Raw genomic sequence first — 16,103 nt, forward strand, 5'->3', positions numbered from 1 at the left:
ATACCTTTGGTATGAGAGGCAGAGGAGGAAACACATACACCGACTGGTACACCCAAGGTGTTACCAGCGCGTCCACAGCTATTGCCTGCGGATCTCTTGACCTGGCGCAATACCTGTCCAGTTTTTTGTTGAGGCGAGACGCCATCATGTCCACCATTGGTCTTTCCCAACGGTTTATTAGCATGTGGAAAACTTCTGGATGAAGTCCCCACTCTCCCGGGTGAAGATCGTGTCTGCTGAGGAAGTCTGCTTCCCAGTTGTCCACTCCCGGGATGAACACTGCTGACAGTGCTATCACGTGATTCTCCGCCCAGCGAAGGATCCTGGCAGCTTCTGCCATTGCACTCCTGCTTCTTGTGCCGCCCTGTCTGTTTACATGGGCGACTGCCGTGAAGTTGTCCGACTGGATCAACACCGGTCTTCCTTGAAGCAGAGGTTCCGCCTGGCTTAGAGCATTGTAGATTGCTCTTAGTTCCAGAATGTTTATGTGAAGAGACTTTTCCAGGCTCGACCACACTCCCTGGAAGTTTCTTCCTTGTGTGACTGCTCCCCAGCCTCTCAGGCTGGCGTCCGTGGTCACCAGGATCCAATCCTGTATGCCGAATCTGCGGCCCTCCAATAGATGAGCCCTCTGCAACCACCACAGAAGAGATACCCTTGTCCTTGGAGACAGGGTTATCCGCAGGTGCATCTGAAGATGCGTGCATTGATGTACAGACACCTTTCCTGGTTTTAGGAGATTCCTGACCAGGTCGGATAACTCCTTGGCTTTTTCCTCGGGAAGAAAAACCTTTTTCTGAACCGTGTCCAGAATCATCCCTAGGAACAGCAGACGAGTTGTCGGCATTAATTGGGATTTTGGAATATTCAGAATCCATCCGTGCTGCTTTAGCACCTCTTGAAATATTGCTAATCCCATCTCTAGCTGTTCTCTGGACCTTGCCCTTATTAGGAGATCGTCCAAGTATGGGATAATTAATACGCCTTTTCTTCGAAGAAGAATCATCATCTCGGCCATTACCTTTGTAAAGACCCGAGGTGCCGTGGACAAACCAAACGGCAGCGTCTGAAACTGATAGTGACAGTTTTGTACAACGAACCTGAGGTACCCCTGGTGTGAGGGGTAAATTGGAACGTGGAGATACGCATCCTTGATGTCCAAGGATACCATAAAGTCCCCTTCTTCCAGGTTCGCTATCACTGCTCTGAGTGACTCCATCTTGAACTTGAACTTCTTTATGTACAGGTTCAAGGACTTCAGATTTAGAATAGGCCTTACCGAGCCATCCGGCTTCGGTACCACAAATAGAGTGGAATAATACCCCTTCCCTTGTTGTAGAAGAGGTACCTTGACTATCACCTGCTGAGAGTACAGCTTGTGAATGGCTTCCAAAACCGTCTCCCTTTCGGAAGGGGACGTTGGTAAAGCAGACTTCAGGAAACGGCGAGGTGGATCTGTCTCTAATTCCAACCTGTACCCCTGAGATATTATCTGCAGGATCCAGGGATCTACCTGCGAGTGAGCCCACTGCGCGCTGTAATTTTTGAGACGACCTCCCACCGTCCCCGAGTCCGCTTGAGAAGCCCCAGCGTCATGCTGAGGCTTTTGTAGAAGCCGGGGAGGGCTTCTGTTCCTGGGAAGGAGCTGCCTGTTGCTGTTTCTTCCCTCGACCTCTGCCTCGTGGCAGATATGAATAGCCCTTTGCTCTCTTATTTTTAAAGGAACGAAAGGGCTGCGGTTGAAAAGTCGGTGCCTTTTTCTGTTGGGGAGTGACTTGAGGTAGAAAGGTGGATTTCCCGGCTGTAGCCGTGGCCACCAAATCTGATAGACCGACTCCAAATAACTCCTCCCCTTTATACGGCAAAACTTCCATATGCCGTTTTGAATCCGCATCGCCTGTCCACTGTCGCGTCCATAAAGCTCTTCTGGCCGAAATGGACATAGCACTTACCCGTGATGCCAGTGTGCAGATATCCCTCTGTGCATCACGCATATAAAGAAATGCATCCTTTATTTGTTCTAACGACAGTAAAATATTGTCCCTGTCCAGGGTATCAATATTTTCAATCAGGGACTCTGACCAAACTACCCCAGCACTGCACATCCAGGCAGTCGCTATAGCTGGTCGTAGTATAACACCTGCATGTGTGTATATACTTTTTTGGATATTTTCCATCCTCCTATCTGATGGATCTTTAAGTGCGGCCGTCTCAGGAGAAGGTAACGCCACTTGTTTTGATAAGCGTGTTAGCGCCTTGTCCACCCTAGGAGGTGTTTCCCAGCGCTCCCTAACCTCTGGCGGGAAAGGGTATAATGCCAATAATTTCTTTGAAATTATCAGCTTTTTATCAGGGGCAACCCACGCTTCATCACACACGTCATTTAATTCTTCTGATTCAGGAAAAACTATAGGTAGTTTTTTCACACCCCACATAATACCCTGTTTAGTGGTACCTGTAGTATCAGCTAAATGTAACGCCTCCTTCATTGCCAAAATCATATAACGTGTGGCCCTACTGGAAAATACGGTTGATTCGTCACCGTCACCACTGGAATCAGTGCCTGTGTCTGGGTCTGTGTCGACCGACTGAGGCAAAGGGCGTTTTACAGCCCCTGACGGTGTTTGAGGCGCCTGGACAGGCACTAATTGATTGTCCGGCCGCCTCATGTCGTCAAACGACTGCTTAAGCGAGTTGACGCTATCCCGTAATTCCACAAATAAAGGCATCCATTCTGGTGTCGACCCCCTAGGAGGTGACATCCCCATATTTGGCAATTGCTCCGCCTCCACACCAATATCGTCCTCATACATGTCGACACACACGTACCGACACACAGCAGACACACAGGGAATGCTCTAAACGAAGACAGGACCCACTAGCCCTTTGGGGAGACAGAGGGAGAGTCTGCCAGCACACACCAAAAAGCGCTATATATGACAGGGATAGCCTTATAATAAGTGCTCCCTTATAGCTGCTTTATATATATCAAGATATTGCCATTAAATTTGCCCCCCCTCTCTGTTTTACCCTGTTTCTGTAGTGCAGTGCAGGGGAGAGACCTGGGAGCCGTCCTGACCAGCGGAGCTGTGAGAGGAAATGGCGCCGTGTGCTGAGGAGATAGGCCCCGCCCCTTTTTCGGCGGGCTCGTCTCCCGCTATTTTGTGAATACAGGCAGGGGTTAAATATCTCCATATAGCCTCTGGGGGCTATATGTGAGGTATTTTTAGCCTTTATATAGGTTTACATTTGCCTCCCAGGGCGCCCCCCCCCAGCGCCCTGCACCCTCAGTGACTGCGTGTGAAGTGTGCTGAGAGGAAAATGGCGCACAGCTGCAGTGCTGTGCGCTACCTTTAGAAGACTGCAGGAGTCTTCAGCCGCCGATTCTGGACCTCTTCTTACTTCAGCATCTGCAAGGGGGCCGGCGGCGCGGCTCCGGTGACCATCCAGGCTGTACCTGTGATCGTCCCTCTGGAGCTGATGTCCAGTAGCCAAGAAGCCAATCCATCCTGCACGCAGGTGAGTTCACTTCTTCTCCCCTCTGTCCCTCGTTGCAGTGATCCTGTTGCCAGCAGGAATCACTGTAAAATAAAAAACCTAAGCTAAACTTTCTCTAAGCAGCTCTTTATGAGAGCCACCTAGAATTGCACCCTTCTCGGCCGGGCACAAAAATCTAACTGGAGTCTGGAGGAGGGTCATAGGGGGAGGAGCCAGTGCACACCACCTGATCTGGAAAAGCTTTACTTTTTGTGCCCTGTCTCCTGCGGAGCCGCTATTCCCCATGGTCCTTTCAGGAACCCCAGCATCCACTAGGACGATAGAGAAAAATGGGAACATGAAGGTATGCAGCCTTTATGTCTAGATACACCATAAACTCCCCCCCCCCCCCCCCTTCCAGGCTGGCAATGATCGCTCTGAGCGATTCCACTTTAAATTTGAACCTTTTCCAGTATAGGTTCAGAGATTTTAATTTTAAAATAGGTCTGACCGAACCATACGTTTCGGGACTACAGCCAAGGTAGAGTAATATCCCCTTCCTTGTTGCAGGAGGGGAACCTTGAGCACCACCTGTTGGAGATACAATGTGTGAATTGTATTTAATATTATCTCCCTTTCTGGGGGAGAAGCCGGTAGGTCCGATAAGGAAAACCGGCGAGGAGGCACCTTTCGAATTACAGCTTGTAACCCTGAGAAACAATTTTTAATGCCCCGGGATCCACCTGTGAGTGAACTCAGATGTGGCTGAAGAGTCGAAGACGTGCTCCCACTGGGACGGACTCCCTTAGCGAAGCTCCAGCGTCATGCGGTTCCACAGGACACGTCTAGCAGAAATCGACATAGTGTTGACTCTAGAACCCAGTAGACTAATGTCTCTTTGGGCATGTCTTATATACAGGACAGCATTATATATATATATATATATATATATATATATATATATATATATATATATATATATATATATATATATATATATATATATAAAACATTTTACTCATCGGTAAATCTATTTCTCGTAGTCCGTAGTGGATGCTGGGGACTCCGTAAGGACCATGGGGAATAGCGGCTCCGCAGGAGACTGGGCACAACTAACGAAAGCTTTAGGACTACCTGGTGTGCACTGGCTCCTCCCTCTATGACCCTCCTCCAGACCTCAGTTAGGATACTGTGCCCGGAAGAGCGGACACAATAAGGAAGGATTTTGAATCCCGGGTAAGACTCAGACCAGCCACACCAATCACACCGTATAACTCGTGATACTATACCCAGTTAACAGTATGAAATATAACTGAGCCTCTCAACAGATGGCTCAACAATAACCCTTCAGCTAAACAACAACTATATACAAGTATTGCAGACAATCCGCACTTGGGATGGGCGCCCAGCATCCACTACGGACTACGAGAAATAGATTTACCGGTGAGTAAAATCTTATTTTCTCTGACGTCCTAAGTGGATGCTGGGGACTCCGTAAGGACCATGGGGATTATACCAAAGCTCCCAAACGGGCGGGAGAGTGCGGATGACTCTGCAGCACCGAATGAGCAAACTCTAGGTCCTCCTCAGCCAGGGTATCAAACTTGTAGAATTTAGCAAATGTGTTTGACCCCGACCAAGTAGCTGCTCGGCAAAGTTGTAAAGCCGAGACCCCTCGGGCAGCCGCCCAAGAAGAGCCCACCTTCCTCGTGGAATGGGCTTTCACTGATCTAGGATGCGGCAGTCCAGCCGCAGAATGTGCAAGTTGAATCGTGCTACAGATTCAACGAGCAATAGTCTGCTTTGAAGCAGGAGCACCCAGCTTGTTGGGTGCATACAGGATAAATAGCGAGTCAGTTTTCCTGACACTAGCTGTCCTGGAAACATAAATTTTCAGGGCCCTGACTACGTCCAACAACTTGGAATCCTCCAAGTCTTTAGTAGCCGCAGGCACCACAATAGGTTGGTTCAAATGAAAGGCTGATACCACCTTAGGGAGAAACTGGGGACGGGTCCTCAATTCTGCCCTATCCATATGAAAAATCAGATAAGGGCTTTTACATGACAAAGCCGCCAATTCTGACACCCGCCTGGCCGAAGCCAAGGCCAACAGCATGACCACTTTCCACGTGAGATATTTTAATTCCACAGTTTTGAGTGGCTCAAACCAATGTGACTTTAGGAAATCCAACACCACGTTGAGATCCCAAGGTGCCACTGGAGGCACAAAAGGGGGCTGAATACGCAGCACTCCCTTAACAAATGTCTGAACTTCAGGTAATGAAGCCAGTTCTTTCTGGAAGAAAATCGACAGAGCCGAAATCTGGACCTTAATGGAACCCAATTTTAGGCCCATAGTCACCCCTGACTGTAGGAAGTGCAGAAAACGGCCCAGCTGAAATTCCTCCGTTGGGGCCTTCCTGGCCTCACACCACGCAACATATTTTCGCCATATGCGGTGATAATGGTTTGCGGTCACTTCTTTCCTAGCTTTAATCAGCGTAGGGATGACTTCCTCCGGAATGCCCTTTTCCTTCAGGATCCGGCGTTCAACCGCCATGCCGTCAAACGCAGCCACGGTAAGTCTTGGAACAGACAGGGCCCCTGCTGCAGCAGGTCCTGTCTGAGCGGCAGAGGCCATGGGTCCTCTGAGATCATTTCTTGAAGTTCCGGGTACCAAGCTCTTCTTGGCCAATCTGGAACAATGAGTATAGTTCTTACTCCTCTTTTCCTTATTATCCTCAGTACCTTGGGTATGAGAGGAAGAGGAGGGAACACATAAACCGACTGGTAAACCCACGGTGTCACTAGAGCGTCCACAGCTATTGCCTGAGGGTCTCTTGACCTGGCGCTATATCTTTCTAGTTTTTTTTTTTTTGTTGAGGCGGGACGCCATCATGTCCACCTGTGGCCGTTCCCAATGGTTTACAATCAGCTGGAAGACTTCTGGATGAAGTCCCCACTCTCCCGGGTGGAGGTCGTGCCTGCTGAGGAAGTCTGCTTCCCAGTTGTCCACTCCCGGAATGAACACTGCTGACAGTGCTAAGACGTGATTTTCCGCCCATCGGAGAATCCTTGTGGCTTCTGCCATCGCCATCCTGCTTCTTGTGCCGCCCTGTCGGTTTACATGGGCGACTACCGTGATGTTGTCTGACTGGATCAGTACCGGCTGGTTTTGAAGCAGGGGTCTTGCCTGACTTAGGGCATTGTAAATGGCCTTCAGTTCCAGAATATTTATGTGTAGGGAAGTCTCCTGGCTTGACCATAGTCCTTGGAAGTTTCTTCCCTGTGTGACTGCCCCCCAACCTCGAAGGCTGGCATCCGTGGTCACCAGGACCCAGTCCTGTATGCCGAATCTGCGGCCCTCTTGAAGATGAGCACTCTGCAGCCACCACAGCAGAGACACCCTGGTCCTTGGAGACAGGGTTATCAGCCGATGCATCTGAAGATGCGATCCGGACCACTTGTCCAACAGGTCCCACTGAAAAGTCCTTGCATGGAACCTGCCGAATGGAATTGCTTCGTAGGAAGCTACCATTTTTCCCAGGACTCGCGTGCAGTGATGCACCGACACCTGTTTTGGTTTCAGGAGGCCTCTGACTAGAGATGACAGCTCCGTGACTTTCTCCTCCGGGAGAAACACTTTTTTCTGTTCTGTGTCCAGAACCATCCCCAGGAACAGTAGACGTGTCGTAGGGACCAGCTGTGACTTTGGAATATTTAGAATCCAACCGTGCTGTTGTAGCACCTCCCGAGATAGTGCTACCCCGACCAACAACTGCTCCCTGGACCTCGCCTTTATCAGGAGATCGTCCAAGTACGGGATAATTAAAACTCCCTTTTTTCGAAGGAGTATCATCATTTCGGCCATTACCTTGGTAAATACCCTCGGTGCCGTGGACAGACCAAACGGCAACGTCTGGAATTGGTAATGACAATCCTGTACCACAAATCTGAGGTACTCCTGGTGAGGATGGTAAATGGGGACATGCAGGTAAGCATCCTTGATGTCCAGTGATACCATGTAATCCCCCTCGTCCAGGCTTGAAATAACCGCCCTGAGCGATTCCATCTTGAACTTGAATTTTTTTATATAAGTGTTCAAGGATTTCAAATTTAAAATGGGTCTCACCGAACCGTCCGGTTTCGGTACCACAAACATTGTGGAATAGTAACCCAGTCCTTGTTGAAAGAGGGGCACCTTGACTATCACCTGCTGGGCATACAGCTTGTGAATTGCCTCTAGCACTGCCTCCCTGTCTGAGGGAGTTGTTGGCAAGGCAGATTTGAGGAAACGGCGAGGGGGAGACGTCTCGAATTCCAGCTTGTACCCCTGAGATACCATCTTGAGACGGGCCCCCACCGTACCTGGCTCCGCCTGTGGAGCCCCAGCGTCATGCGGTGGACTTAGAGGAAGCGGGGGAGGACTTTTGTTCCTGGGAACTGGCTGTATGCTGCAGCTTTTTCCCTCTACCTCTGCCTCTGGGCAGAAAGGACGCGCCTTTAACCCGCTTACCTTTCTGGGGCCGAAAGGACTGTACCTGATAATACGGTGCTTTCTTTGGCTGTGAGGGAACATGGGGTAAAAATGCTAACTTCCCAGCTGTCGCTGTGGAAACGAGGTCAGAGAGACCATCCCCAAACAACTCCTCACCCTTGTAAGGCAACACTTCCATGTGCCTTTTAGAATCTGCATCTCCTGTCCACTGCCGAGTCCATAATCCTCTCCTGGCAGAAATGGACATTGCACTTATTTTAGATGCCAGCCGGCAAATATCCCTCTGTGCATCTCTCATGTATAAGACTGCGTCTTTAATATGCTCTATGGTTAGCAATATAGTGTCCCTGTCTAGGGTATCTATTTTCCGACAGGGAATCTGACCACGCAGCTGCAGCACTGCACATCCATGCTGAAGCAATAGCTGGTCTCAGTATAATACCGGAGTGTGTATACACAGACTTCAGGATAGACTCCTGCTTTCTATCTGCAGGCTCCTTTAGGGCGGCCGTATCCGGAGACGGTAGTGCCACCTTCTTTGATAGACGTGTGAGCGCTTTATCCACCCTAGGGGATGTTTCCCAACGTGACCTATCCTCTGGCGGGAAAGGGTACGCCATTAGTAACCTTTTAGAGATTACCAGTTTCTTATCGGGGGAAGCCCACGCTTCTTCACACACTTCATTCAATTCCTCAGATGGGGGAAAAACCACTGGTAGTTTTTTCTCCCCAAACATAATACCCTTTTTTGTGGTTCCTGGGGTAACATCAGAAATGTGCAACACATTTTTCATTGCCGCAATCATGTAACGTGTGGCCCTATTGGAATGTACATTAGTCTCATCGTCGTCGACACTGGATTCAGTATCCGTGTCGACGTCTGTGTCTGCCATCTGAGGCAGCGGGCGTTTTAGAGCCCCTGATGGCTTTTGAGACAGCTGGGCAGGCACGAGCTGAGAAGCCGGCTGTCCCACATCTGTTATGTCGTCAAACCTTTTATGTAAGGAGTTGACACTTTCACGTAATTCCTTCCACAAGTCCATCCATTCAGGTGTCGACCCCGCAGGGGGTGACATCACATTTATCGGCACCTGCTCCGCCTCCACATAAGCCTCCTCATCAAACATGTCGACACAGCCGTACCGACACACCGCACACACAGGGAATGCTCTGACTGAGGACAGGACCCCACAAAGTCCTTTGGGGAGACAGAGAGAGAGTATGCCAGCACACACCAGAGCGCTATATAATGTAGGGATTCACACTATACATACAGTGATTTTTCCCTTATAGCCGCTATTAATATACAGATACTGCGCCTAAATTTAGTGCCCCCCCTCTCTTTTTTACCCTATGAAGTCTGGAAACTGCAGGGGAGAGCCTTGGGAGCGTCCTTCCAGCGGAGCTGTGAGAGGAAATGGCGCCAGTGTGCTGAGGGAGATAGCCCCGCCCCTTTCTCGGCGGGCTTCTCCCGCTTTTTTATGGAATATATGGCAGGGGATTTTACACATATATAGTCTTAATGACTATATTATGTGTTATTTTGCCAGTAAGGCAAGAGACTAATTCAATCCAATAGCGAGTGTCTCTCTCCATAAATTCCAGCGTCCCTTTCATACATCAATTTACTATATATGTATGCATCTATGTAGTTTTAGAGGCTTATAACACCTCAGTTTCATGCTTTAGGATTTGTTGTGGTCTTTTTTAGTATGTTTGTTATTGTTTTTATATTATAATAAATTGTTTTTTATAAACATCATTGTTATTGAGCGCAGACCTGGTGTTATGTCGACACACACGTACCGACACACCACACACTCAGGGAATGCTCTTTCTGAAGACAGTTCCCCCACAAGGCCCTTTGGAGAGACAGAAAGAGAGAGAGAGAGTATGCCAGCACACACCCCAGCGCTATATGACCCAGGAAAAAACACAGCAATTTAATGTTTACCCAGTAGCGCTGTTATTATCTGCACCGAATTATGTGCCCCCTCTTCTTTAAAACCCTCTCATCTACCGTGGTATAAGCAGGGGAGAGTCCGGGGAGCTTCCTCTCAGCTGTAGAGAAAAACATGGCGCTGGTGAGTGCTGAGGGAGAAGCCCCGCCCCTTCGGCGGCGGGCTTCAGTCCCGCTAAAAGTGTAAAATTGGCAGGGGCTCATGCATATATACAGTGTCCAGCTGTATATATGCTCTCTTTTGCCAAATAAGAGGTTTATATGCGCGCCCCCCCCCCCCTGCACCCTTACAGTGACCGGAGTATGTGAGGTGTATGGGAGCAATGGCGCACAGCTGCAGTGCTGTGCGTTACCTCAGTGAAGATCATGAAGTCTTCTGCCGCCTCTGAAGTCTTTACTTCTCATACTCACCCGGCTTCTATCTTCCGGCTCTGCGAGGGGGATGGCGGCGCGGCTCTGGGACGGACGGCTAGGGTGAGATCCTGCGTACCAATCCCTCTGGAGCTAATGGTGTCCAGTAGCCTAAGAAGCAGGACCTTGCACTCAGAGAGTAGGACTGCTTCTCTCCCCTCAGTCCCTCAATGCAGGGAGTCTGTTGCCAGCAGTGCTCCCTGAAAATAAAAAACCTAACAAAATACTTCTGTCAGAAAGCTCAGGAGAGCTCCCTGAAATGCACCCTATCTCCTCTGGGCACAGTAGTAAACTGGAGGAGGGGCATAGAGGGAGGGGCCAGTGCACACCCAGGATCTAAAGTCTTTCTTTAGATCCTGGGTCTATCCCCATGGTCCTTACGGAGTCCCCAGCATCCTCTAGGACGTAAGAGAAAATAGGATTTTGAATACCTACCGGTAAATCCTTTTCTATGAGTCCGTAGAGGATGTTGGGCGCCCGTCCCAGTGCGTACTGTATCTGCAGTGTAGTTCTGGTTAAACACAGTTGGTGTTATGGTTTCTTCAGCTTCTTGCTGAATTTTGTTCATGTCCGTTGACATGGGTTCAGTTATCTGCCATGTTGTACGGCATGTTTATGGCATGAGCTGGTGTTGTGCTCACCTTTGTTGTTAAATCCTTTCCTCGAAATGTCCGTCTCGCTGGGCACAGTTCCAAACTGAGTCTGGTGGGGGATAGAGGAGCCAGGTCACGCCCCTTTGAAAGTCTTAAAGTGCCCATGTCTCCTGCGGATCCAGTCTATACCCCATGGTTCTTTGAGCGGCCCAACATCCTCTACGGACTCATAGAAAAGGATTTACCGGTAGGTATTCAAAATCCTATTTTTCTTGGGATCGTATAGGACAAAAAGTCTGATTTTCTGTGAAGAGCAGTCCTCTTTACATAGATCTTCAGAGCCCTTACCACATCTAAGGACTTAAATGAAACTGAGGAGTCAGTAGCAACTGGCACCACAATAGGTTGGTTGATATGGAATGCCGACACAACCTGCGGAAGAAACCGATGTGTCCGGAGCTCAGCTCTATCTTCATGGAAGATCAAGTAGGGGCTCTTACAAGACAAAGCCCCCAACTCCGACACACGTCTAGCAGAAGCGAAGGCCAACAAAGTGACAGCCTTACACGTAAGAAACTTGACCTCTACCTCTTGCAGAGGCTCAAACCAGTCAGACTGGAGAAACTGCAACACCACGTTAAGATCTCATGGCGCCGTAGGCGGTACAAAGGGAGGCTGGATGTGCAGAACTCCCTTCAAAAATGTCTGAACCTAAGGGAGGGAAGCCAATTGTTTCTGGAAGAAAATGGATAGGGCCGAAATCTGGACCTTCACAGATCCCAACCTCAGGCCCATATCCACTCCTGCCTGCAGGAAGAGGAGAAACCGTCCCAGCTGAAACTCCACCGTAGAAAACCTCTTGAACTCACACGAAGACACATGTTTTCCAAATACGATGGTAATGTTTAGACGTTAGCCCTTCCGAGCTAGAATCAGGCGTTCAATCTCCAGGCCGTCAAACGTAGCCGTGGTAAGTCCTGATAGGCGAACGGCCCCTGCTGCAGCAGGTCCTCTCGAAGAGGAAGAGGCCTTGGCTCTTCTTGTAGTAGATCCAGAAGGTCCGCGTACCAAGCCCTTCTCGGCCAGTCTGGAGCAACGAGGATCACTTGAACCCTTGTTCTCCTTATGAGCATTAGGATTCTTGGGATGAGTGGGAGTGGTGGAAACACGTATACAGACTGGAACACCCACGGAGACACCAGGCCGTCCACTGCCACTGACTGTGGGTCCCTCGTCCTGGAACAATAACGCTGAAGCTTCTTGTTGAGAAGAGAGGCCATCATGTATATTTGGGGTAATCTCCAAAGGTCTGTTATGTCTTAGAACACCTACGGATGGAGACCCCACTCCCCCGGATGGAGATAGTGTCTGCTGAGGATGTCTGCTTCCCAGTTGTCTACTCCCGGAATGAAGATTGCTGACAGAACCAACGCGTGTTTTTCTGCCCAAAGGAGGATTCTTGTTACCTCAGCCATGGCAGCTCTGCTCTTCGTTCCGCCCTGTCGGTTTATGTAAGCCACTGTTATGTTGTCCGACTGCACTTGAATGGCCCGATTTCTTAGAAGACGAATTCTCAGGTGCATGTGCAGATGAGATCCTGACCACTTGTCCAGGAGATCCAGTTGGAAAGACAGAGCATGAAACCTTCCGTACTGGAGAGCCTCGTAAGAGGCCACCATCTTTCCCAGAAGGCAAATGCATTGATGGACACAACCCGGGCTGGCTTCATGACATCCCGGACCATTATTTGTATCACCAACGATTTTTCAAGTGGAAGAAATACCCTCTGTACTTCCGTATCGAGGATCATCCCCAGAAAGGACAACCTCCTGGTTGGTTCCAAGTGTGATTGTGGAAGGTTCAGAATCCAACCGTGGACACTGATAATATCGGTCGTGAGAGCAATGGACCGCAATAGTTTCTCCTTGGACGATGCCTTTATCAGCAGATCGTCCAGATATGGAATGATGTTCACCCCCTGTCTGCGAAGGAGAACCACCACCTCTGCCATCACCTTGGTGAATACCCTCGGTGCCGTTGAGAGGCCGAATGGCAGGGTCTGGAACTGGAAATGACAGTCCAACAAGGCAAAGCAGAGATAGGCCCGATGCGGCAGCCAGATCGGAATGTGGAGGTATGCATCCTTGATATCCAGGGATACCAGGAATTCCCCCTCTTCCAGACTTGATATCACCGCTCTTAGAGACTCCATTTTGAACTTGAACTCCTTCAGAATGCAGTTTAGTGGCTTTAGGTTCAGAATGGGCCTGACCGAACCATCCGATTTCGGTACCACAAAATGGTTCGAATAGTAACCCTTGTTGAGCATATGAAGTGATACAGGCACAATGACTTGGGACTCCACCAACTTCTGGACGGCAGCTTGTAGGACCGTCCTGTCTGCCAGAGCTGGTAAACCTGATTTGAAAAATCGGTGAGGGGGGAGATTTTGAAACTCCAGCCTGTACCCCTGGGACACAATATCTTGCATCCAGGGATCCAGGCCAGACGACACCCAGACGTGACTGAACTGCCTGAGTCTCGCTCCCACTGGACCCACCTCCGGGACCAGCAGTCCACCGTCATGCGGAGGACTTTGGTGTACCTGAAATAGGTTTCTGTTCCTGGGAATCTGCCGTAGCGAATCTCTTGGACTTGGGCCTACCTCCCCGAAAGAAGGTGTTGGAAGGTCTGGCCTTTCTGGGCTTCGTAATCCAAAAGCGCTGTGATGTAGGTGAAGAAAACGGTTTCTTCGGAGCAGGAGCAGCAGAGGAAAGAAAATAAGAATTTACTTACCGATAATTCTATTTCTCATAGTCCATAGTGGATGCTGGGAACTCCGTAAGGACCATGGGGAATAGCGGCTCCGCAGGAGACTGGGCACAAAAGTAAAAGCTTTAGGACTATCTGGTGTGCACTGGCTCCTCCCCCTATGACCCTCCTCCAAGCCTCAGTTAGGATACTGTGCCCGGACGAGCGTACACAATAAGGAAGGATCTTGAATCCCAGGTAAGACTCATACCAGCCACACCAATCACACCGTACAACTTGTGATCTGAACCCAGTTAACAGCATGATAACAGAGGAGCCTCTAGAAAAGATGGCTCACTACAGCAATAACCCGATTTTTTGGTAACAATAACTATGTACCAGTATTGCAGACAATCCGCACTTGGGATGGGCGCCCAGCATCCACTACGGACTACGAGAAATAGAATTATCGGTAAGTAAATTCTTATTTTCTCTAACGTCCTAAGTGGATGCTGGGGACTCCGTAAGTACCATGGGGATTATACCAAAGCTCCCAAACGGGCGGGAGAGTGCGGATGACTCTGCAGCACCAAATGAGAGAACTCCAGGTCCTCCTCAGCCAGGGTATCAATTTTGTAGAATTTTACAAACGTATTTGCTCCTGACCATGTAGCTGCTCGGCAAAGTTGTAAAGCCGAGACCCCTCGGGCAGCCGCCCAAGATGAGCCCACCTTCCTTGTGGAGTGGGCATTTACAGATTTTTGGCTGTGGCAGGCCTGCCACCGAATGTGCAAGCTGAATTGTACTACAAATCCAACGAGCAATAGTCTGCTTAGAAGCAGGAGCACCCAGCTTGTTGGGTGCATACAGGATAAACAGCGAGTCAGTTTTCCTGACTCCAGCCGTCCTGGAAACATATTTTCAGGGCCCTGACAACGTCTAGCAACTTGGAGTCCTCCAAGTCCCTAGTAGCCGCAGGTACCACAATAGGTTGGTTCAGGTGAAACGCTGAAACCACCTTAGGGAGAAACTGAGGACGAGTCCTCAATTCCGCCCTGTCCGAATGGAAAATCAGATAAGGGCTTTTACAGGATAAAGCCGCCAATTCTGACATGCGCCTGGCTGAAGCCAAGGCCAATAACATGGACCACTTTCCACGTGAGATATTTTAGATCCACGGTTTTAAGTGGCTCAAACCAATGTGATTTTAAGAAACTCAACACCACGTTGAGATCCCAAGGTGCCACTGGAGGCACAAAAGGGGCTGAATATGCAGCACTCCCTTAACAAACGTCTGAACTTCAGGTAGTGAAGCTAGTTCTTTCTGGAAGAAAATCGACAGAGCCGAGATCTGTACCTTAATGGAGCCTAATTTCAGGCCCATAGTCACTCCTGCTTGTAGGAAATGCAGAAATCGACCCAGTTGAAATTCCTCTGTTGGGGCCTTTTTGGCCTCACACCAAGCAACATATTTCCGCCATATGCGGTGATAATGCTTCGCAGTTACATCTTTCCTGGCTTTAATCAGCGTAGTAATGACTTCCTCCGGAATGCCCTTTTCCTTCAGGATCCGGCGTTCAACCACCATGCCGTCAAACGCAGCCGCGGCAAGTCTTGGAACAGATAGGGCCCCTGCTGCAGCAGGTCCTGTCTGAGCGGCAGAGGCCATGGGTCTTCTGAGATCATCTCTTGAAGTTCCGGGTACCACGCTCGTCTTGGCCAATCCGGAACCACGAGTATTGTTCTTACTCCTCGTTTTCTTATTATTCTCAGTATCCTTGGTATGAGAGGCAGAGGAGGGAACACAAACTGACTGGTACACCCACGGTGTCACTAGAGCGTCCACAGCTATCGCCTGAGGGTCCCTTGACCTGGCGCAATATCTCTCTAGATTTTTGTTTAGGCGGGACGCCATCATGTCCACCTGTGGCCTTTCCCAACGGTTTACCAACAGTTGGAAGACTTCTGGATGAAGTCCCCACTCTCCCGGGTGTAGGTCGTGTCCGCTGAGGAAGTCTGCTTCCCAGTTGTCCACTCCCGGAATGAACACTGCTGACAGTGCTAAGACGTGATTTTCCGCCCATCGGAGAATCCTTGTGGCTTCTGCCATCACCATCCTGCTTCTTGTGCTGCCCTGTCGGTTTACATGGGCGACTGCCGTGATGTTGTCTGATTGGATCAGTACCGGCTGGTTTTGAAGCAGAGGCCTTGCCAGACTTAGGGCATTGTAAATGGCCCTCAGTTCCAGAATATTTATGTGTAGGGACGACTCCTGACTTGACCAAAGTCCTTGGAAATTTCTTCCCTGTGTGACTGCCCCCCAGCCTCGAAGGCTGGCATCCGTGGTTACCAGGACCCAGTCCTGTATGCCGAATCTGCGGCCCTCTTGAAGATGAGCACTCTGCAGCCACCA

General features: G+C 49.6%; 1 protein-coding gene across 1 annotated transcript in view; it reads right to left on the reverse strand.

Moving 5' to 3' along the window:
• The window catches only part of LOC134911017 (formin-2-like), a 110,188-nt gene that overhangs the window by 35,212 nt on the left and 58,873 nt on the right, over positions 1-16,103 (reverse strand). The window lies entirely within an intron of this gene.

The sequence above is a fragment of the Pseudophryne corroboree genome, chromosome 4, assembly GCF_028390025.1.
Source record: "Pseudophryne corroboree isolate aPseCor3 chromosome 4, aPseCor3.hap2, whole genome shotgun sequence".
NCBI lineage: Eukaryota > Metazoa > Chordata > Amphibia > Anura > Myobatrachidae > Pseudophryne > Pseudophryne corroboree.